This window comes from Antechinus flavipes, chromosome 3 (assembly GCF_016432865.1).
Source record: "Antechinus flavipes isolate AdamAnt ecotype Samford, QLD, Australia chromosome 3, AdamAnt_v2, whole genome shotgun sequence".
NCBI lineage: Eukaryota > Metazoa > Chordata > Mammalia > Dasyuromorphia > Dasyuridae > Antechinus > Antechinus flavipes.
In genome coordinates, this window is record NC_067400.1 from 95,782,413 (window position 1) to 95,805,677 (window position 23,265).

The following is a 23,265-nucleotide window of genomic DNA, read 5'->3' on the forward strand; positions in this document are numbered from 1 at the left end:
ATTAGAATTTCAAAGTTAGGGGTGTTCTGAGTTTGGAAATATTACTTCTAAGAGTGACATGATATCACTCCCAGCTTCTCATTGTAATATTCACTGGATTATATATAAAATACATATATGATATAATATGTAATATTCAGTGTATATTGCTTAGTAATATACACTATAATAATGTAATGTAATACAGTATTTCATTGATTGTTAATGATGCAAGATTTTATCAAGGGCTTAACTGTGAGCCCATCACCATGAGTTGTCTTCAGTATTCAAGAGTTCCTCAAATCTCATTAATAAAATTATATCATGAATGCATTGGTTAGTTCCTTAGAAATTATCTCTCAAAATTTTGTAAACATCACAAAACAGTTGAACTTAGCACCATCTCATTCTTCTTCTACTATCCAGTCAAATTCTGCTAAGCATGTTTTCTTCAGCTGGCCATTATATATAACATGGGCTTAAGGTCTTTCACTATTCTGGTTGCTCTATCCTGAACACTATACGGATTATCAATAACCATCTGGAACCAAGAATTTAAAATAAAACTTCAAGTAATATTTACACTAGGATTATCATGTCATATTTCATAGATGTTATTGTATCTTGACATAGACCAATATCACATTATTTTATGGGCAGTTGTGCACCATTATTTTCTGATACTGAATTTAGAGCCCACCAAAATTGTAGATATTTTTTCCTGTAACCTGTTGTATAACTATGCCACCATTTTGTTAATTATGATATAATCTTTTTTTTTTTAAATCCAAGTACAAAACAACATTTATACCTACTAAATTCCATCTCTTTAGATTTAGCCCAGATTTCTAGCCCATCAGGATATTTTTAAATCTTTAATCTGTCACTTAGTGTATTAACTGTCCCTCTTAGGTTCATGTCATCTGAAAACTTGACGATATTATCAGTGCTTTTTATCAAAGTCATTCATAAAAATTAAAAAAAAATTTTACCAAAGTCAAACCCAAATATGGATTTCTAGGGAATTTTATGCTGGCACCAACGATTCAATACTATTCTCTGAATCCAATCATTCAAAAAATCCTTGTCCATATCAATTCTACCCCAGCAAAAGGAAAGACATTGCATCAAAAACTTGGCTAATATCTAGGTAAATTTTATTTTTGACATTTGTCTGCAGCTTTGTTTTAGTAACCTTTTCAGGAAATGAAATAAACCAAATCTGACTAAATCTGTTATTTGTGATCATCACTTCCCTTCTAAATAGTCTAAATATTCACTAATCACATGTTTAAGAAAAAAATTTTTTTATAATTTCCCTAGGAATGTCAAGATTGTCAGTTTATGAATGGTATTCTTCTTCCTTCTTTAAAACAAACAAATAAAAATATGTTCTCTTTTCCACAGTTCTGCAATACCTCTCCCATTCTTTACAGTATTTCACATAACATTGACTGCTGCTCTTGAATTACTTCTGCCAATTTTTTTCCAGTATCCATAGACACAGTTAATTTGGCTTAGGTGACTTAAATTCACACTTTTTCTTACTGTGTCCTGACCTTCTCTGGGTTTCAGCTCTTCATTAGTCATTTGCCCTTGCCCCTTATGATCCAAAGATAATTTTATTTCAAAGAGAAAGTGAAACCAAAATACAAATTGTATAGTTTTGTCTCATAGTTGCCTATTATGCTTCTATTCCTATGTGGTAGCCATAACATTCCTTTTTTGTTTTTTATCATTTTTCCTAAAATAGCTTCAAAAGAAACCATCAAATCAATTTTTTTTGTTAGTTTTTTACTTGTCAGATAAATTTGGGTAAAACAAGAAATGTGGGACAGAAAGTCAAGAAGAAGACTTGAGCTAAAAGTTATAACCAGCATAAAGAGGGGAAAATAGAAACCACAATGAATTAGAAAAAAATCACTTGAAAGTCATTTAAAGCAAGGGGGTCCAAGAGAAAAAGAATTCCTAAAGAAACCCTGGGTATAGAATCCAGGAGTGAATAGTATATTCTAAATCAAGTGTGTAAAATGATAGAGGGGAAATTGGATGTTTGAACTTGTTTCTGAATAACTTTCTCCTCTCCAATTTGGGAATCATACCTGATATTACTTAATTTGACTTAGGTTGGTAATCACATGTTTTAACATTATATTAAAAAGAATTGATAATATGCAAAATATTAATGTTGTTACCATTCATATTTTAGCAACAACTAGGAAGCAAATATGAAATGATTATATAGTGATAAATAATAGATTCTTTTTTAACTCAAAAGTATGAAGTAGGAAAGCAATTGTTTGCAAATAGAATTATGTTATGTTATTTTAATAAAATGATTACTTCCTATGTTCTTCACAGGAAGATATGTTCTGGTTGGTCTGCAATTACTCACACATTTTATGCTTGATATCGATATATTCAGACAAAAGTGGAGAATTGGTAACCAATTATCCAAAATATTTTTGAATCTAGGATTTCTTAATTCAGTAGATAATGGCCAAGTTATAGGGTTTTAATTTATATATATATACACACACACATACTTTTGTATGTATATATACATATACACACATGTATGTGAATCTATAAAGATGTATCAATATAGTAATCATAACATTTATCAGAGCTAGTATAAACCCTTCAAATGCTTAATTAAAAGACTATGAATTCCTGATCTAAAACAATCCATGATGACATAAGCAGAATTCATAAGTATCCAAGGAATCATATTTATGTAAAAGTCAAAGGAAGATAGACGGAAGAAATTTTCTCAAAGAATTATAGTAGAGGCCATCTAATAAAATGAGGATAAAGACAAGGAGTTTGGAAAATTAATCACAAACAGGATACAGAAGCAAGATACAGAAATGATAAGGGACTTTATTGATACATTTACTTTGGAGCTCTCTTTGCCAAAAAGAGAGAAACTAAAACTTTTTAATTGTCTCAGTGATCATTGCATCTTCCAAAGTTGGAGGAACTAAAGAGATTCTGTTCTTTATGCCATTCTCATGAGAAATGAGGAAAAGGATGCTAAAGTGAAAATGATAGTGATCACTAACCTAGAGTTGTAAACAAAAGAGAGAAAATATGATCATAGTTTAATATGTACCATAGATTTGGAAAATTAATATTTTACAGAATTCAGAGAAGAGGCTCAAGTGAGACAAAATGTTCCAGAGAAAATTATCCCAGGCAGGAAGGTCTGAAGACATAGAAGCAATTTGATTGAGGAGAAACAATGGGATTCCTCATGAGAATAATGCAGAGGAAGAGGGAACTCACCCATGAATTTAGGTTTCCAAGGAAAATCTGCAGAAAACGTCAGCAGGGAGAGATAGACAAACATAAAAGGATGACATGACCCTATAAAAAATGTCAAGAATATTAATATCAAGAATGAGCTAAGGCTATGACAGAAAGATAAAGACATGAAAAAGTGGGTTTTTTTCCCATGACATTGGGGGGAAATGAAAATCAAAAAAGAGATAGATCCCTTGTTTTTGGAAGAAGGGAACAAAGATAATGCATAATAGAAGAAAATGCACAATGCTCAATTTGTTTCTATTTTCTCCGCAAAGGAGAACAGCTTTACTTCTGTGAATAATTAGAAAATTTATACTGGAAATAACAGAATAACAATGACTCACTTAGCTGATACCTAACATAAGAAACTAAAAGGAATCTTTAAAAGAAAACTTAATGGTTTCAAGTCAGCTGTTTTTAAGATGCACTATATTCTGGAATCTTGGGGAAAAAAAAAAAAACTAGTAGATGTGATTATTTTGCCACATCCGTGATGTTTGATAGATTATGGAAAGTGGCAGAGATAGCACAATATTGGAGAAGAACAATAAAAGAACAAAGCTTGCAAACTTTAGGCCTTGATTTCAGTTAACTCTTAGGAAAAATCTAGAAAAGATCATTATTCCTAAGAACATTAGTTATCATTTCATCAAGAAGAGATCATAATAAACTAAACTTACTCCCCTTTTTGATTGTTTTATTAAACTGATATATGAAGGAAATGTTGGATATATCGTTAACCTAGATTTTAATAGAACTTTTGACAAAATATCTCATAACATTCTTAGGAATAAAATGGAGAAATATGGATTAAACAATAATGTAGTCAAAAGCAGAACTATGTGGATGTCTGGATAAAGAAACACTGTTAATGGTTCTGTGTCAACATGTCAGGAAGTCTTCAATATATTACCTCTAGGGATTGGTGCTTGTCAGTGTGCTATTAATATTTTAATGACTTGGTTAAAGGTATGGGTGATGATGTGCTCATTAAATTTTGAGTTTATCAAAAGCTGGTAAAGATAGCTAACTCCTTGGGTGGCAGTGTACAAAATAATTTTTACCAACAATCTTGCACTTGGACAATTCCACCATGCATAAGAGAAAGAAGCTATAAATAAAAATTTTTTTGAAAGGATTTGTAGGCATTAGTGGACCACAAGCTTAACATAATATCATAGGTAGAAAAGCTAACACAACTTTTGACTGTATTAAAAGGGGCATAGTTTCAGGGAATAGGGGGGTGATGGTTCTATTCAAAAGTAGAAAAGGCTGCCTTCAAGAAGTAGTAATTTCTCCTTTTAAATGTCTTCAAATAGGCTAGATATTTGTTGTATAATTGGATTTCTTTAGGTGAGGAAATGAACTAGATGGTATAAAGATTCCTTCCAGTTTGTAAATTTTGCAATTCCTAGGAGACATTGAAGGGAACAAAATCAAAATTTCATAAAAAATTCATGCTCCTTGGGGGCCAAGAAAATAATCTAATTCATTAATCATAAAACAGCACTATGGATACTTAAAGAAATCTATCATGTCTTTTCTAATTTTCCAGCTTCCAAACAATTAATTTTAAAACCTAAGATACAGTAATATTACCAGTTGAGAAATCATAGACAATTGAGATGGGCTTAGAGTACTGTCAGCAAATAATACACCATTATTGGTTTTAAGATCATCCCTTAATTTGACATAATGACATATTCCAATCTATTAAGTGTGACCATAATTACCTATTCTAATCAGTCCTAGAAAATTGTGTTTACAGATATATGTAAATGATAGATCAATAAACAAAGATTTATTTAATACCCACTAAGTGCTAAGTACTATTGGGATATCAATAAATATAAACAGGATCATTACTCCCTTGAGTTTTAGAAAATGAGAAGTATACTTATGAAAGATTATTATATTCCATTAAGTATCAAGTAAGTTATGAAGAGACCTCCACATAGTTATCTTTTATTATTACAAAACTAGATTAGGTAAATTAATGCATCCTAAAATAATTTGAGATTTAGAAAAACTTAAAATATTTTTTAAAAATTAGAGGAAAAAAATACTAAAAAAAAAAAAAAAAAAAAAGAAAGAAATTTTGAGATGGTACCATTCCACTTCTCTGAAGTAACAATCTCTTAACTAAAAAAAGCTCAAACCAAAACAACACAAACACACACACACACAAACTGTCTTTTCAGCTTCTGATTTGGTAGGAGACAAATGATTATTTTCTGGCAATGGGAACAGAATTGAAAAGGCATTAACTGTTTACTCTGTTCCAGGCAGTTTGCTAAGATTTTTATAGCTATTTCATTTCACATTTACAGTAATCATCTGAAGTCAATGCTATTATTGTCCCCATTGTGCAGTTGAAACTAAGGCAAATATAAATGGACTTTTCCAAAGTCACACAATTGGGCTGGATTTGAACTGAGTTCAGATGTCAGATGTGTTCTTCCTGACTCAATGAAAGGCCCAGAATTTTGTCCACCTACCTTTCTAGCTGGATGTAAACTTAAAAAGAAATACAAAATGGCTAAAAAGAAAATGCTTCAAAATACTTTTGATGTCACAAAATTTCATGGCTCCTAGCAAAGACAACAGGGTGACAGCCAAACAACAACTAAACATAGCAGAATCATGTATTAAAGAGATATTAGGATCTTCTCCAAATCATCTACTTGAAATCTACTTCCCACTCCCAGATCACATCTGACAAGTGGTTAGCCTTTGATTGAAGATGGTGACTCATTTCTTCTCAAAGCAATCTAGTGCATTTGTAGATAACTCTTAATTTTTAGAAAAAAAATTGTTTTGTTTTGTTACATACCTGAAAACAACCCTCTCTGTACCTGTTGGAACACATGGGAATTGTTGGAATACACGGGAGCCACCTGACAGTGGCTATTGGAGTTTCAACCCAGAATGGATCTTCCCTTATGAGAGGATGACACAAGTAAACTGAGAGTCAGTTGCTATTCTCTGACCTCTCTTACTGAGAGGCTGATGCGTAGAAACCTGAACTTGCGCCTCTTCCTCTGCCTCCAATTTATCTCACTCCCCATCTGCAACACCTGTGTCAGCAAAGGCTGACATGAAACTCCTTCAGATGCTATGATTCACAGCTGTGGAGGCTCTCGGAGAATTGACCTGCCCCTTAACATACCTTCCATTCATTGCTATTAATTCAGTCCATTCAGGCCAATAAAAATGTTCTCATCTCTCCATTACATGGTAGCATCACACATTCTTGAAAAAGTCTTTCATGGCTAAATGCTTACCTTCAACCTTCATGTGGCATGAACTGAAAGGCCTTCATCATTCTGTTGTACTTTTCCAGGTATTCTCTAATTTTCCCAAAGTCTTTCCTAAAATGTAGAAAAAAAACCTGAACATTAATACTTAATCACCCAGGAAGAAACAGGACTAATACTGTTCACATCCTGGAGATTATCTTTTTTTTTTTTTTTTTTTAATTAAATAACTTTTTATTGACAGAACCAATGCCAGGGTAATTTTTTACAGCATTATCCCTTGCACTCACACTCACTTCTGTTCCGATTTATCCCCTCCCTCCACACCCTCCCCCAGATGGCAAGCAGTCCTTTACATGTTGAATAGGTTACAGTATATCCTAGGTACAATATATGTGTGCAGAACCGAACAGTTCTCTTGTTGCACAGGGGGGGATTGGATTCAGAAGGTATAAATAACTCGGGAAGAAAAACAAAAATGCAAGCAGTTTATATTCATTTCCCAGTGTTCTTTCTTTGGGTGTAGCTGCTTCTGTCCATCCTTGATCAATTGAAACTGAGTTAGGTCTCTTTATCGAAGAGATCCACTTCCATCAGAATACATTCTCAAACAGTATCGTTATTGAGGTATATAATGATCTCCTGGTTCTGCTCATTTCACTTAGCATCAGTTCATGTAAGTCTCGCCAGTCCTCTCTGTATTCATCCTGCTGGTCATTTCTTACAGAACAATAATGTTCCATAACGTTCATATACCACAATTTACTCAACTATTCTCCAATTGATGGGCATCCATTCAATTTCCAGTTTCTAGCCACTAGAAGCAGGGCTACCACAAACATTTTGGTACATACAGGTCCCTTTCCCTTCTTTAGTATTTCTTTGGGATATAAGCCCAGGAGTAACACTGCTGTATCAAAGGGTATGCACACTTGGTAACTTTTTGAGCATAATTCCAGATTGCACTCCAGAATGGTTGGATTTGTTCACAACTCCACCAACAAGGCATCAGTGTCCCAGTTTTCCCACATCCCCTCCAACATTCATCATTATTTTTTCCTGTCATCTTAGCCAATCTGACAGGTGTGTAGTGGTATCTCAGAGTTGTCTTAATTTGCATTTCTCTGACTAATAAATGGTTTGGGGCATATTTTCATATGTCTATAAATAGTTTTAATTTTTTCATCTGAGAATTGTCTGTTCATATCCATTGACCATTTATCAATTGGAGAATGGCTTGATTTCTTATAAATTAGAGTCAATTCTTTATATATTTTGAAAATGAGGCCTTTATCAGAACCTTTGACTGTAAAGATGTTTTCCCAGTTTATTGTTTCCCTTCTAATCTTGTCTGCATTTGATTTGTTTGTACAAAAACTTTTCAATTTGATATAATCAAAATTTTCTATTTTGTGGTCAATAGTGGTCTCTAGTTCTTCTTTGGTCATAAATTCCTCCCTGTTCCACAGGTCTGAGAGGTAAACTAACCTATGCTCTTCCAATTTATTTATAATCTCATTCTTTATGCCTAGGTCATGAACCCATTTTGACCTTATTTTGGTGTATGGTGTTAAGTGTGGGTCAATGCCTAGTTTCTGCCATACTAATTTCCAATTTTCCCAGCAATTTTTGTCAAATAATGCATTCTTATCCCAAAAACTTGGCTCTTTGGGTTTGTCAAACACTAGTATTAAAGTTATTGGCTGTTTTGTCCTTTGAACCTAACCTATTCCATTGATCAACTAGTCTATTTCTTAGCCAATGCTAGATGGTTTTACTAACCACTGCTTATATAATTTTAGATCTGGTACAGCTAGGCCACCTTCATTTGATTTTTTTTTTCCCTTAATTCCCTTGAAATTCTTGACCTTTTGTTTTTCCATATGAACTTTGTTGTTATTTTTTCTAGGTCATCAAAATAGTTTTTTGGGAGTCTAATTGATATAGTGCTAAATAAATAGATTAGTTTAGGTAGTATTGTCATCTTTATTATATTTGCTCGCCCAATCCAAGAACATTTAATATTTTTCCAGTTGGTTAGATCAGACTTAATTTGTGTGGAAAGTGTTTTGTAATTTTGCTCATAAAGTTTCTGATTTTCCCTTGGCAGATAGATTCCTAAATATTTTATACAATCAGTAGTTACTTTAAATGGAATTTCTCTTTGTAACTCTGTTGGATTTTGTTAGTGATATATAAGAATGCTGATGACTTATGTGGGTTTATTTTGTATCCTGCAACTTTGCTAAAGGTGTGGATTGTTTCTAATAACGTTTTAGTAGAGTCTCTAGGGTTCTCTAAGTATACCATCATATCATCAGCAAAGAGTGATAATTTGGTTTCCTCATTGCCTATTCTAATTCCTTTAATCTCTTTCTCAACTCTTATTGCCAGAGCTAGTATTTCTAATCCAATATTAAATAGTAATGGTGATAGTGGGCAACTTTGTTTCACTCCTGATCTTACTGGGAATGGTTGCAGTTTGTCCCCATTACATATGATGCTTACTGCTGGTTTTAAATAGATGCTACTGATTATTTTAAGGAAAAGTCCATTTATTCCTATACTCTCAAGAGTTTTTAAGAGGAATGGATGTTGAATTTTATCAAATGCTTTTTCTGCCTCTATTGAGATAATCATATGGTTTTTGTTAATTTGATTATTAATATGGCCAGTTATACTGATAGCGTTCCTAATATTGAACCAGCCCTGCATTCCTGGTATAAATCCTACTTGATCGTGGTGTATTATCCTGGGGATGATTTTCTGTAGTCTTTTTGCTAATATCTTATTTAAGATTTTAGCATCAATATTCATTAGGGAGATTGGTCTATAATTTTCTTTCTCTGTTTTCAACCTACCTGGTTTAGGTATCAGTACCATGTCTGTGTCATAAAAGGTATTTGGTAGGACTCCTTCATTCCCTATTTTTTAAAATAGTTTATAAAGCATTGGGGCTAATTGTTCTTTGAATGTTTGGTAGAATTCACATGTAAATCCATCTGGTCCTGGGGATTTTTTTTTAGGGAGTTGATTAATAGTTCTATTTTTTTTCTGAAATGGAACTATTTAAGCAATTTACTTCCTCCTCTGATAATCTGGGAAGCCTATATTTTTGGAGGCAGTCATCCATTTTGCTTAGGTTATCAAATTTGTTGGCATAAAGTTGGGCAATGTAATTCTTTATTATTTTTTTAATTTCCTCTTCATTGGTGGAAAGTCTCCCTTTTCATTTTTAAGACTATTAATTTGGTTTCCCTCTCTACTTTTTCTAATCAAATTTACCAAAGGTTTATCAATTTTATTGGTTTTTTCATAAAACCAACTCTTAGTTTTATTTATTAGTTCAGTAGTTTTTTTTTTTTTTTTTTACTTTCTATATTATTAATTTCTCCTTTTAAATTTAGAATTTCAAATTTAGTAATTGATTAGGGGTTTTTAATTTTTTCTTTTTCTAGCTTTTTAAGTTGCAGGCCCAATTCATTGATCTTCTCTTTCTCTATTTTATTCAAGTAAGCCTCTAAGGATATAAAATTTCCCTTTATTACTGCTTTGGTTGCATCCCATAAATTTTGGTATGATGTCTCACCGTTGTCATTATCTTGAGTGCAATTATTAATTGTGTCTATAATTTGCTGTTTCACCCAATCATTCTTTAAGATGAGATTATTTAGTTTCCAAATATTTTTTGATCTATTTACACCTGTTTGTTGAATGTAGTTTTTATTGCATTGTGATCTGAAAAGAAAGCATTTACTATTTCTGCCTTCCTGCATTTAATTTTGAGATCTTTATGTCCTAATATATGGTCAATTTTTGTGTTGGTTCCATGAACTGCTGAGAAGAAAGTATTCTCCTTTCTGTCACCATTCAGTTTTCTCCAGAGATCTCTCATACCTAATTTTTCTGATAATCTGTTTACCTCTTTAATTTATTTCTTATTTGTTTTGTGATTTGATTTATCTAAATCTGAGAGTGCAAGATTGAGATCTCGCACCATTATAGTTTTGCTGTCTATTTCTTCTCACAACTCTCTTAACATCTCCTTTAGGAAGTTAGATGCTACACCACTTGGTGCATATATGTTTAATACTGATATTGCTTCATTGTCTATAGTACCCTTTAGGAAGATATAGTTTCCTTCCTTATCTCTTTTAATTAGGTCAATTTTTGCTTTTCCTTGATCTGAGATAAGGATGGCTACCCCTGCTTTTTTGACTTCACCTAAAGCATAATAGATTCTGCTCCAGCCTTTTACCTTTACTCTGTATGTATTTCCCCATTTTAAATGTGTTTCCTGTAAGCAACATATTGTAGGGCTCTGACCTACAATAGCTCTTGTGCTATCTGCTTCCTCTTTATGGGAGAGTTCATCCCATTCACATTTATTTATGTTAAAATTACTAATTCTGTATTTCATGCCATCCTAATATCCCCAGATTATACTTTTCTTTTTCGTACCCTCCTTCCCTACTTCCCTAGTATTAAATTTATTGGTCCCACTTGCATCACACAGCTCTCCCTCTTTAGTATCCCTCTCTCCTCCCTTTGAATCCCTTCCCCTTTCTTGTACCCTTCCCTTATTACTGTTTTTCCTTTTCCCTTTTCCTCTCCCACTTTTTAATGAAATGAGAGAAGATTCTCTGTAAACAAATATGTCAATTATTTCCTCTTTGAGCCAACTCTGATGAGAGTGGGATTCACACAATGTTCCTCCCCCTCTCTAAGTTCCCTCAGATATGACAGGTTTCCTTTGCCTCACTGTCACATGCAGTTTCCCTCTTTTTATCTCCCTTTTTCCCTTTTTTCTGACACTATCCCCTTTCCATTTCTACTTTCCTTTTTTATGTCATATCGGTAAAATCAAATTATACATATGGTTTTTATGTATATCCACAACAGAAATACAGTTCTCAAGAGTTCCTTTTACCTTTTTCTACTTCTCTTGAGTCCTGTTGTTGGAGATCAAATTTTTTGTTTAAGTCTGTTTTTTTCCTTAGAAACAAATGGATTTCCTCTATTTCATTAAATGTCCATCTTCTTCCATGGAAAAAAATGCCCAGCTTAGCTGGATAGTTTATTCTTGGCTGCATTCCAAGCTCTTTTGCCTTTTGGAATATCTGGTTCCAGGCCCTTCGATCCTTTAATGTTGAAGCAGCCAGATCTTGCGTGATCCTTATTGTGGCATCTTGGTATTTGAACTGTTTTTTCCTGGCTGCTTGTAAAATTTTTTCGTTAGTCTGAAAATTCTGAAGTTTGGCCACAATATTCCTAGGAGTCTTTATTTTAGGGTCTTTTTCAGAAGGTGTTTGATAAATTCTTTCAACGCCTATTTCACCTTCTGGTTCTATTACTTCTGGGCAGTTCTCTTTGATGATTTCCTGTAAAATAATATCTAGGCTCTTTTTTTCATCATAATTCTCGGGTAGTCCAATGATCCTCAGGTTATCTCTCCTAGATCTATTTTCCAGGTCTGTTCTTTTTCCAAGTAAATATTTGACATTTTTTCCAATCTTTCATTTTTTTGGTTTTGCTTGACTGATTCTTGATGTCTCAATGAATCAGTCATTTCTGTTTGTTCAGTTCTGATTTTTAGTGAGTTATTTTCTTCATTAGCTTTTTAAAATTTCTTTTTGTATACATCCAATTGAGTTTTTAAATGAGTTGTTTTGCTGTATGGAATTTTTTCCCATTTCACTATTTTTTTTTTTTTTTGTGAGTTATTTTCTTTTTCCAATTCACAAATCCTACTTTCTTGGGAATTCTTAACCTTTTCCAATTCATAAATTCTGTTTCCCTGTATTTCTTGGGAGTTTTTTTTACCTTTTCCAATTCACATTTCAGGAAGTTGTTGCTCTCTTGCATAGCTTCTCTTTCCTGTCCCCATTTTTCTTCTAGCTTTCTTTTAAGGTTTTTAATAGTCTCTTCTAGAAGAGCCTTTTGTATTGGGGACCACCAATGGTCTGGAAACTGTCTGCTATTAGTCTCTTCAGGGTTGAAAAGCTGCTCTCTTTCTATATAGAAACTATCAATCATCCTTTTGATTTTTTTACTCATTATGTTAAAGCCTGTAGGGTCTAGGAGGTTACCAGCTTCCTCTGCAGAGCAGTGATAGGTGTATGTGGGTAGCTGTCCTGCCAACCGGCTACAAAAAACAGTGAGGTACTGGAATGCTCTGAGAAAGAGTTCCCCACCCAGAAGTAACTCAGGCCTGCAGGGCCAGGCTGGGAAAATGCCCTGCAAAGAATCCCCACAGTGTGGGATATCGACTGCCCTGGGGCTAGACACTTAGCAGTGAGAGTTTCACTGCCCCAAGCCAAACCCTGCCCTGGGGCTGTGGGTATTAGCAGCTGAGCAGTGAATGGATTTGCAGCAACCGGAAGTATCTGCCTGGGAAGTACAGTCAGCTGGGGAGGTTCTATTGCCCCAGGCCGAGCCCCCCACACTGCCGATTAGAGGCTGCCCAGGCTGTGCCCCCTTGCCATGCAGATTTGTAACTGCCCCCACAAAAGCCCCAAACTGCAGGATGTGGCTGCAGGGCTACATTACAGTCTGCCTGAGTCACTTCCGGGTTTGAGGGGTTACAGCCAGATCTCGTTAGGTTCTGGCGTTTTTTAGAGTCCCCTCTGTTTTAGGCTTTAATTTCTCTGCCAGTTTACTGCTTTGTAATCAAGGCAGAGCAGTTAGCCTATAGCAGAGTATCTCTATAACTTCTCTAGCCACAGAGATCACCCCTGCCCCTGGTCTGCTCAGGACGCTAGTCTCTCCCTGCCTGTGCTAGTCTGTTCCTGGCCCCTCAGCACAAACCTTTCCTGGCAATCTTCAGGATTGACTTCGGCTGGTAAATTGTAGTGCTTCTAATCTTCATGAATTTAAGCAGTGAAGAGCTGTATTTGAGGCTGAATTAAATAGTTGGTTATGAGGGGAATGACACCCCTCATCTTGGCTCCACCCCTCCCTTCTTCCCCCCTCCCCATTTTTTATGATCCATTCTGAAGATTATCAATTGATTATCAAAGAAGTCTAAGGTTCCTTTAGCTTTTTGGCTAATATTATCATGCTACTTAAAGATATTCTAATCTAGCTCTTAACACATGGTGGACCCAGCTTTTTTTTCCCACTTTCTGTCGTTAAACCCTCTTTGGAAACAGATGTGTCTGTTAGCACACATCTTATTTATTTTTTAATTTTTTTCTTTTTTTAATTATGTATTTAAAACTTAAATACAAAATTAAAAAAAAGAAAAAAAAAAAAGAAAAAAAAATTACAAACACAGTCATGTGACCAGATCATGGAAGATTCAAAATATGTATAATAGAGTACACATATAGAATATATTTGTTAGAATATGTATATAATAGAATACAATATAGTCACAACTATCCCATTTTTTCTTTGCTTCTTTGCAGGTTATTCTTTTGTTCGCTGCTATGTGCATTTTACATTATACTTTTTTCTCCAGTCTTCCTCCTCCATCTAATTCCTCTGCCATTTCTTCCTCAGAACCTCATTAATACAGCAAAATTATTATTTTTTTATATTTCCCTACATGGTTTTGATTTTTATACTCAGAATGTATTCAATTCTGCTCTAAACTTTCTTTTGCACTACCCAATTACTAACTTCAATCTCAGACATATGGTTTACCTTTCTATATATAAAATATAAATAACTTGTCGTTATTGAGTCCCTTGAAATTAATCTTTGATGTTAGCTTTTATGTGTTGAATTTTCTTTTGAGTCCAGGTTTGTTTCAGACAAAATCCTGAAAATTTGCGAGTTTCATTAAATGGCCTAATGTCCTTTTTTTTTTTTTTTCATTCCATGTTTTATTTAATTTTTCTGAATATGAGATTTTTGACCACTGGCCTAGTTTTGGTTGTCGATATATGATATCCCAGGACCTATGGTCTTTTATTAGAGCTGCTGACACATCCTTTACAGTTTTAATTATAACTCTTATGCTTGTTGATCTAGGTTCATACTTCTTTCAAACACCGTTTAGACTCCTTGAGGTCAGGCCCTGTTTTTATACTTTCTTTTGAATCCAGTTGCCTCTTAAAGAAAGTAAATGCTTTGCTGAGCTCAACTGAATCATTTTGACTTTAATTGCTTTTGACAATCAAAGGTCATTTCCATCCCAAAATAAGGACTTAAAGTAAGACTTTTGTGGAGCCTGAAATTAAAATTGACCATAGTTTTTCACTTAAATTTAAGGATATTACATTATTTATCATTTCCCACACATATGAAGAAATAACTTTGTAGGCTTCTGCCAAGACTACATACAAAACCACAGTGGAGAGAACCTCACAGTTAAAGATAACTCAGGAGCTCAGCAGAAGAGGTCTCTGAGGCCAGAGTGGGAATCCAGCCTGCAGTCTTGGTGCAGGCCATGTTAGCAAAGCCCTGGCCCTAGCCCTGGCGTCAGTTCAGGAGGACCTCTGAATCAGTGGCAGTGCTGGTGACTTCCAGACCTCTCAGGCCAGAGATATCAGAGAAGACTTGGAAGGTCAGCAGAAAAGGTCTGTGGAATCCAGGTGAAAGCCCAGTGTGCCATCCCATAACAGGCTCTGCCCTGGTCCAGCAAGGAAATTTCTGAATCAGCTTCTGTGCTCAAGGCTACTGGACTTGTTGGCCCTGGGATAACAGAGAAGACTTGGTGGGTCAGTGGAGCGGGTCTGTGGCAACTGGGTAGGAGTTGGACATGCAGGTCCAGCACAGGCGGCACCAGTGCTGCCATGGCCCTAGCCTCATCCCAGAACCAGCTAAGCAGAACTCTGTTGCTTTAGCACATTAGATCTCACAGCTACAGTGGAACAGGGACATACCTAACAGCTCCAGAGCAGAAAAGAGTACTTGTGGTCAGATTCCAAGACTGATTTCTGAAAACAGCTGCACAAAAACCACTGTAACTTGGGACAGTTCACCCACCACCCTGGAAACAGCCCTACTTTAACAAAAAGTTAAAAGCTGAGTAATAGACTAGGAAAATGAGCAGAAAACAAAATAAACATTTCTGACCATTGCAAGTTATTATGGTGACAAGGAAGATCAAAATACATACTCAGAAGATAATAAAGTCAAAGCTCCAAAGCATCCAAAGACTCCAAGAAAAATAACAATTGTATTTAGGCTGTAAAAGAACTCAAAAGGGATTTTGAAAATAAAGAGAGATAGTGGAAAAATTAGGAAAAAAACTTAGAGTACAAAATAAGATATTTTTCTTCTGAATTTGGCAAACATTAAAATTCGTTTTAATTGTCTATACATGTTTGTAATAGGCTTTATTTTTCTTTAGTTCTCAATTGGGAGAGGAGAGTTATGGCAGAAGACTGAGAAGGTAGAATTTTGCTGATTTAAAAGGCAATAAAAAGACTTTAGACAGTGAAATCCCTTGGTGCTATAAGGTTATCACAGGAGTCTAGGCATGATGTGATAAAAGTTCAAAATTCGAGAAGAGTAAAATTGAAAAGAAAGATATATTTGTCATGCACATCATGAAAGAAGCAATATGGAACTTCGTGACTGATTCACTACAGAAGTAAAATGAGAGGGAGGTTTCGTTGTTTACTCTGAAATACTAAGTGTAATTGATTGAGATAGTAATAATGAAATAAATACAAAGAATCGAATTTGAGACAAAATAGGATAGGTTGAGGTTTAGAATCTTCAAATTATGGTACCATCCATGAGGAAATGTCTCAGTAGGCAATTGGACTTCAGGAGATGAGTCAGAACAAGAAATATAAATTTGGGAGTTATCCTTATGAAGGTGGTAATTGAAGCCAGGAGAAAGATGAACTTTCTTAGGGAGACACTGTAGAGAGATGAAATTAGAGGACTGAATGCTAAGCTTTGAGCAACAGCTACATTTGAAGAGATGGGAGGAAGCAGAAGTCAGAAATAGAAATGTCAAAATATTTTGTAAAGAAGTTTTAAAATCCCTGTAGATATTTAAGATTTTTTCCCATGCATATGAGTATGAGTGTGATATAGTGGAAGGAAGGTTAGTTGTGGAAGAAGGAAGACTGGCCTTGAATCCTCCCTCTGTCAAGTGCTTCCTATATGACCACAGGCAACTTTGCAGCATCCATGTTTTCCAGTAGCTTTTTCTGTGCCTGAGGCAACTCTCTAACTCTCAAATGCTGAAAAGTTGCCAATCTGTATTGGAGCAGAGAGTTTTTCACACTAGTTCTCCTCACACCAGTAAAATCACAACCCTTCAGTTTGGAGCAAGGAGATAGGAGGAATAATGAGGGAGTTATAAGAATTAACAGTACCATTTGAAATAGAAGAGCTTCTTAGAAATGCTTAGATTTCTGTATTCATGAAAGTGTAAAAAATCAAAGGATAACACTTTGCACCTGGAAATTTACCTGTATAAATCCCTACCAATTTTACTAGGACTTTTTATAATTTTCCATGGTATTCCAAGTCAATACATTGTACATAGGAAATGTTAATAGGTATCATGTAACAACTCGTAACACACACACACACACACACACACACACACACACACACACACACCCCTATATAAATAGAAGTGCTCACTTGGCATGAAAAACAAATAAAATGTGGATGATGTTTGTCTTTTTGGTCTCATACTTCTTGCCCCAACATCTGGGAAGTGCACTCATTATATCATTCAGTATTTTGTAACTAACTCTCCTAAACAAAACTCACAAAAGGAAATTTTGATTAATAGGTCAGAGGGGGACAAAAAACAGTAGAGTTCATTTACTTCAAGAGTGAATTTAACTCTAGTAATGGTGACCTTAGAAGTTCATTCTTTTCATTTTTCCAGATGGGGAAACTAAGATCCAAAGTGGTTAAGTGATCAATTGGGATGAATGGAAGCAACCATCAATTAGCACTGGAATCCCTAGAGATATGTAGAGAGACAGTCAAGATTTTTTGCACAAGATTGAGAGGATATTGCCTCAGGCCATGACTCAGTGAATGAGTGACTGACTCCTGCAGTTATAAACCATCAAGCAGCATCACTATTGTTTCCCTCAGCCAAAAACAATCTGGGGCTCTCTTATATCTAGTACCTTTGAGGCCTGACTGAAGTGATTATATGACCTGGACATCCAATTCTCCCAGGGCCTCAACTGTCAAATGCAGTGCAAGTGCTCTGGAGCTTCTTCTAGAGCCTATCACAGTACTTGGCACATAATAGGAGCTTTTTAAAAGTATTTTTATCAACTGACTGACTAATGACTGATTGTGCTATGGGTGCTGCTTCAAAGAAATTTGCACACTATTATCTCCAAATAGATCTCACTTAATGACAATATATTTAGCATTGGTCTCTACAAGGTCTCCTGTCTTCTTTCCCTTAGTTTATACTCCCCCCTTGAGTCCCACTCAGCTAATCTAGAAGTTAGGGAAAGAATTATACTTTTAGGTAAAAAAATTACACTTTCTGCACATGTACAAAAATGTTTGTGGCAGCCCTTTTGTAGTGGGAAGAAACTGGAAACAGAATGGTTGTCCATCAATTGGAGAATGGCTGAATAAATTATGGTATATGAATGTTATGGAATATTATAATTCTGTAAGAAATGACCAGCAGGATGATATCAGAGGAGCCTGGAGAGACTTACATGAACTGATGTTAAATGAGATGAACAGAACGAGGGGATCATTATACACGGTGACTATATGATAATCAATTCTGATCAACATACCTCTCTTCAACAATGAAATGATTCAAACCAATTCCAGTCATTCATTGATGAAGAGAATCATCTGCACTCAGAGAAAGGACTATTGGAAATGAGTATGGAACACAACATAACATTCTCATTCTTTCTGTTGTTTGCTTGCATTTTTGTTTTCTTTTGCAGTTTTTTTTTTCCTTCTTGATGCAATTTTTCTTGTGCAGCAAGATAACTGTATAACTATGTATACATATATTGGATTTAACATATACTGTAATATCTTTAATATGTATTGGATTACCTGCCATTCGGGGGCAGTGGAGGAAGGAGGGGAAAATTTGGAACAGAAGGCTTTGCAAGGGTCAATGTTGAAAAATTACCCATCCATATGTTTTAAAAAAAAAATAACACTTTCTTTCACAGATCACAGTTGTCACAAATAGACATAACTACAAATTACTGGACTACAACAAGAAGCAACAACTGGGTATTATTTCTTAGAGACCAAATGAAATATTTTTCCACTAAATTCTCATAATCATTCCTATAGTTAATAGTTTGAAAAGTTTGTAATTGCCTCCATAAAGAAATTCTACCTATGGAGAGAGAAATACCTTTACTTTTATGTTTTGTTATTGTCCAAAACCAAAACAAAACAACCCCCTCTCAAACAACAACAACAACAACAACAACACATATGTTGAGCCAATCTTTTGGTGTTGAGCTATCCAGGGACATTCCAGGCTCATTCTCATTAGAAAAGTACACTTCGTGCTATCTTTCAAATAGTCAAAGCTTTTCTGTATCTATAGAAATAACTAAAATTTGTGTTTTAATTACATAAATATCTCATGCTCCATTCAAGACTTTGCTATAGTATTACCTTTTATAGAAGGCCTTTCTTAATGCTTTTAATTATTAACATTTCCTGAAACTATCATATATTTATTTAGTAAATTAATGTCTGCATAATTAGTACTTATATATGTTATGCTTTTTGATCTAGGTTCATACTTCTTTCAAACACCGTTTAGACTCTTTGAGGTCAGGCCCTGTTTTTATACTTTCTTTTGAATCCAGTTGCCTCTTAAAGAAAGTAAATGCTTTGCTGAGCTCAACTGAATCATTTTGACTTTAATTGCTTTTGACAATCAAAGGTCATTTCCATCCCAAAATAAGGACTTAAAGTAAGACTTTTGTGGAGCCTGAAATTAAAATTGACCATAGTTTTTCACTTAAATTTAAGGATATTACATTATTTATCATTTCCCACACATATGAAGAAATAACTTTGTAGGCTTCTGCCAAGACTACATACAAAACCACAGTGGAGAGAACCTCACAGGCCTCACCACCACCAACAAAAAAAAAAAAAATCATAGTAGGTTCTCAAGAAATATTTGTTGATTTGATTTTATATATTTTAACTACAATCACACAATGGTATACCTGGTAAAAGAGTTAAAAACTGATTTTTAAAATAAATGATATATGAGGTAGACATTTTCAGATACAATTTTCATGGTAATATATATTGATTCTGATAACATTCAATGTGTTGTCTGTACCATTGATATAAAGATATATTTGTTTTTATGAAGTAGTAAAAAGAGCTCATTAGTTGTAGTTTTAAAAGGTCAGCTTTGCTAACTTTTGGTTTTAGGTATATTTAATTTCATTGAGCCTCTTTCTCCACCTAAAACATGTAAATAATATTATCTCTTGTTCCTATCTCAAACCCATGCTAAGAAATTCAAATGTTATATATTAAAAGGAATTTGTAAATTATTTATAAATTAGGTAAATCAGAGGCTGAGCCAAAATGGAAGAATAAAGGTAGGAACTCACCTAATCTCTCCCTCAAACTGCTCCAATTTTTTATATATATATATATATATATATATATATATATATATATATATATATATATATATATATATAATAAGTCTAAACAAATGTTAGAGCATTGGAACACCCAAAGAGGAGTAGAACATTTTCCAGTTAAAGACAACTCAGGAGCTCAGCAGAAGAGGTCTCTGAGGCCAGAGTGGGAATCCAGGCTGCAGTCTTGGTGCAGGCCATGTTAGCAAAGCCCTGGCCCTAGCCCTGGCGTCAGTTCAGGAGGACCTCTGAATCAGTGGCAGTGCTGGTGACTTCCAGACCTCTCAGGCCAGAGATATCAGAGAAGACTTGGAAGGTCAGCAGAAAAGGTATGTGGAATCCAGGTGAAAGCCCAGTGTGCCATCCCAGAACAGGCTCTGCCCTGGTCCAGCAAGGAAATTTCTGAATCAGCTTCTGTGCTCAAGGCTACTGGACTTGTTGGCCCTGGGATAACAGAGAAGACTTGGCGGGTCAGTGGAGCGGGTCTGTGGCAACTGGGTAGGAGTTGGACATGCAGGTCCAGCACAGGCGGCACCAGTGCTGCCATGGCCCTAGCCTCATCCCAGAACCAGCTAAGCAGAACTCTGTTGCTTTAGCACATTAGATCTCACAGCTACAGTGGAACAGGGACATACCTAACAGCTCCAGAGCAGAAAAGAGTACTTGTGGTCAGATTCCAAGACTGATTTCTGAAAACAGCTGCACAAAAACCACTGTAACTTGGGACAGTTCACCTACCACCCTGGAAACAGCCCTACTTTAACAAAAAGTTAAAAGCTGAGTAATAGACTAGGAAAATGAGCAGAAAACAAAATAAACATTTCTGACCATTGCAAGTTATTATGGTGACAAGGAAGATCAAAATACATACTCAGAAGATAATAAAGTCAAAGCTCCAAAGCATCCAAAGACTCTAAGAAAAATAACAATTGTATTTAGGCTGTAAAAGAACTCAAAAGGGATTTTGAAAATAAAGAGAGATAGTGGAAAAATTAGGAAAAAATTTAGAGTCAAAAGGAAACACACAAACACACACACACACACACACACACACAAAACAACAACTCATTAGGAAAAAATGCCATAAAAAGCAAAATTGGGCAATTGGGAAAGGCATAAAAGCTTATTGAGGAAAATAATTCCTTAAAAAATGCAATTGAACAAATAGAAACTAATAACGTTATGAGAAATCAAGATACAAGCAAAATTTTAAAAAGGGAAGAAGGAAAAAAAAAAAAAACATGAAATATCTTATTGGAAAAATAACTTATCTGGAAAATAAATCCAGAAGAGGTCATTTAAAAAGTATTGGTCTCTTTGAAAGTCATGATCAAAAAAGAGCCTGGACATCATTTTTCAAGACATTATCAGTGGAAACTATCCTGATATTCTAGGATCAGATGGCAAAATAAAAATTGAAGGAATCCATCAGTTGCATCCTGAAATAGATTACCAAATTCCAGAAGTATTATAAGCAAAATATCATATTATAGCAAAGTTTTAGAACTCCCTATTTAAGAAGGAAACATTGAAAGCAAGAAAGAAACAATTCAAATATATTGGAACTATAATTAGGATAACACAAAATTTAGCAGTTAACCCTATTGTGACAGGAAAGAGGAAGACAAAACCCAAAGAAAAATGGAAACTGCTACTCATGGAAGAGCTCAAAAAGAAGTTTTAAAACCCTGTAAGATATAAATCCTATACATTTTTCTTCTAAGAAAAATTAAGAAAAGAAATGAGAGTGGGGGTGGAGCCAAGATGACACAAGATGAAGAGGACACACGCATCTATTTAAGCTACTCTTTTCCCTCAAAATATTTTTACAAAACAGCCTCAGAATTAGTGCTTGACTATTAAAACCCACATATATTGGGAGAATAACACATTACCCAAAGAAGATAATCTTGAAATTCACCGGAAAAGGTCTGTTTTTACTCAAGGGAGTGGACAGCTAGGCCAGATGCAGAATCAGGTAGGCAGTGAGAGCACGGGAAACAGCTCATGCTGATCAGATCAGAGGAGGGCAGGATGTGGTCATCACCAGCTGAAAATTTGTGGGGACAACTTTACCATAGTGTCATCTACTCTGCTCTGGCAGCAAGCCAGTAAATAAGTAGAGAGGCTATAACTGCAAGGGGTAAAGATTATAACCTCAAAACACTAGAGTTACTCTGGACCTGGCCATACCCACCCCAGCACCAGGAGGGACTTGGCACAATCTCAGGGTGCAACCAATGATCCCAGCTCAGCCATTGCTGAACTACTGCTACTTCACTGCCACTTCCTGTTGTCTGTTGAGGGAGCTTGGTAACACCACACTGCCCAAAAAACAGACTGCAGTTTGTTGTTGTTGTTGTTGTTGTTGTTTGGTTGGTTTGGTTTGGTTTTTGTTAAAATGAGGAAAAAGACAAAGCTGGCTCTAACTATAGATAGCTTCTATACTGAAAGAGAGCAGACTTCAATGAGGAAACTAAAGGCAGATTATCTCCAGATGAAGCCACAAAAGGTGATATAACCTGATCCCCATCACAAAAGGCTCTAAAAGAAAAAACTGAAAAGGCTCTTAAAAGAGAGCTAGAAGAAAAATGGGGAAAGGAAAGGGAAGCTTTGTAAGAGTCTGTATTAGTCAAATTACTCATTAAAAGATAAAATAGATAAACAAATCAACTCCCTGAAAAACAGAATTAGTGGATTAGAAAAAGAAAATAACTCCTTAAAAAATAAAATTGAAGAAATGGAAAAAAAAAATTTATAAAACAAAACAACTCATTTAAAAACTCAATTAGACAATTACAAAAAGAAATTTAAAAAGTAAATGAAGAAAATAATTCATTAAAAATCAGAATTGAACAAATGGAAATGAATGTCTGGAGGAGACACCAAAAATCAGTCAAGCAAAACCAAAAAAAAAAAAAAGAAAAAAAATAGAAAAAAAAAAAAAAAAAACTAAATACCTACTTGGGAAAACAACAGACCTAGAAAACAGATCTAAGAGAAATAATCTAAGGATTATTGGACTCCGGGAAAATCATGATGAAACAAAGATCCTAGACACTATTTTTCAGTAAATCATCAAAGAAAACTGCCCAGATATTATAGAAACAAGGTAAAATAGACATTGAAAGAATTCATTGATCACCTACTAAAAGAGACCCCAAAAT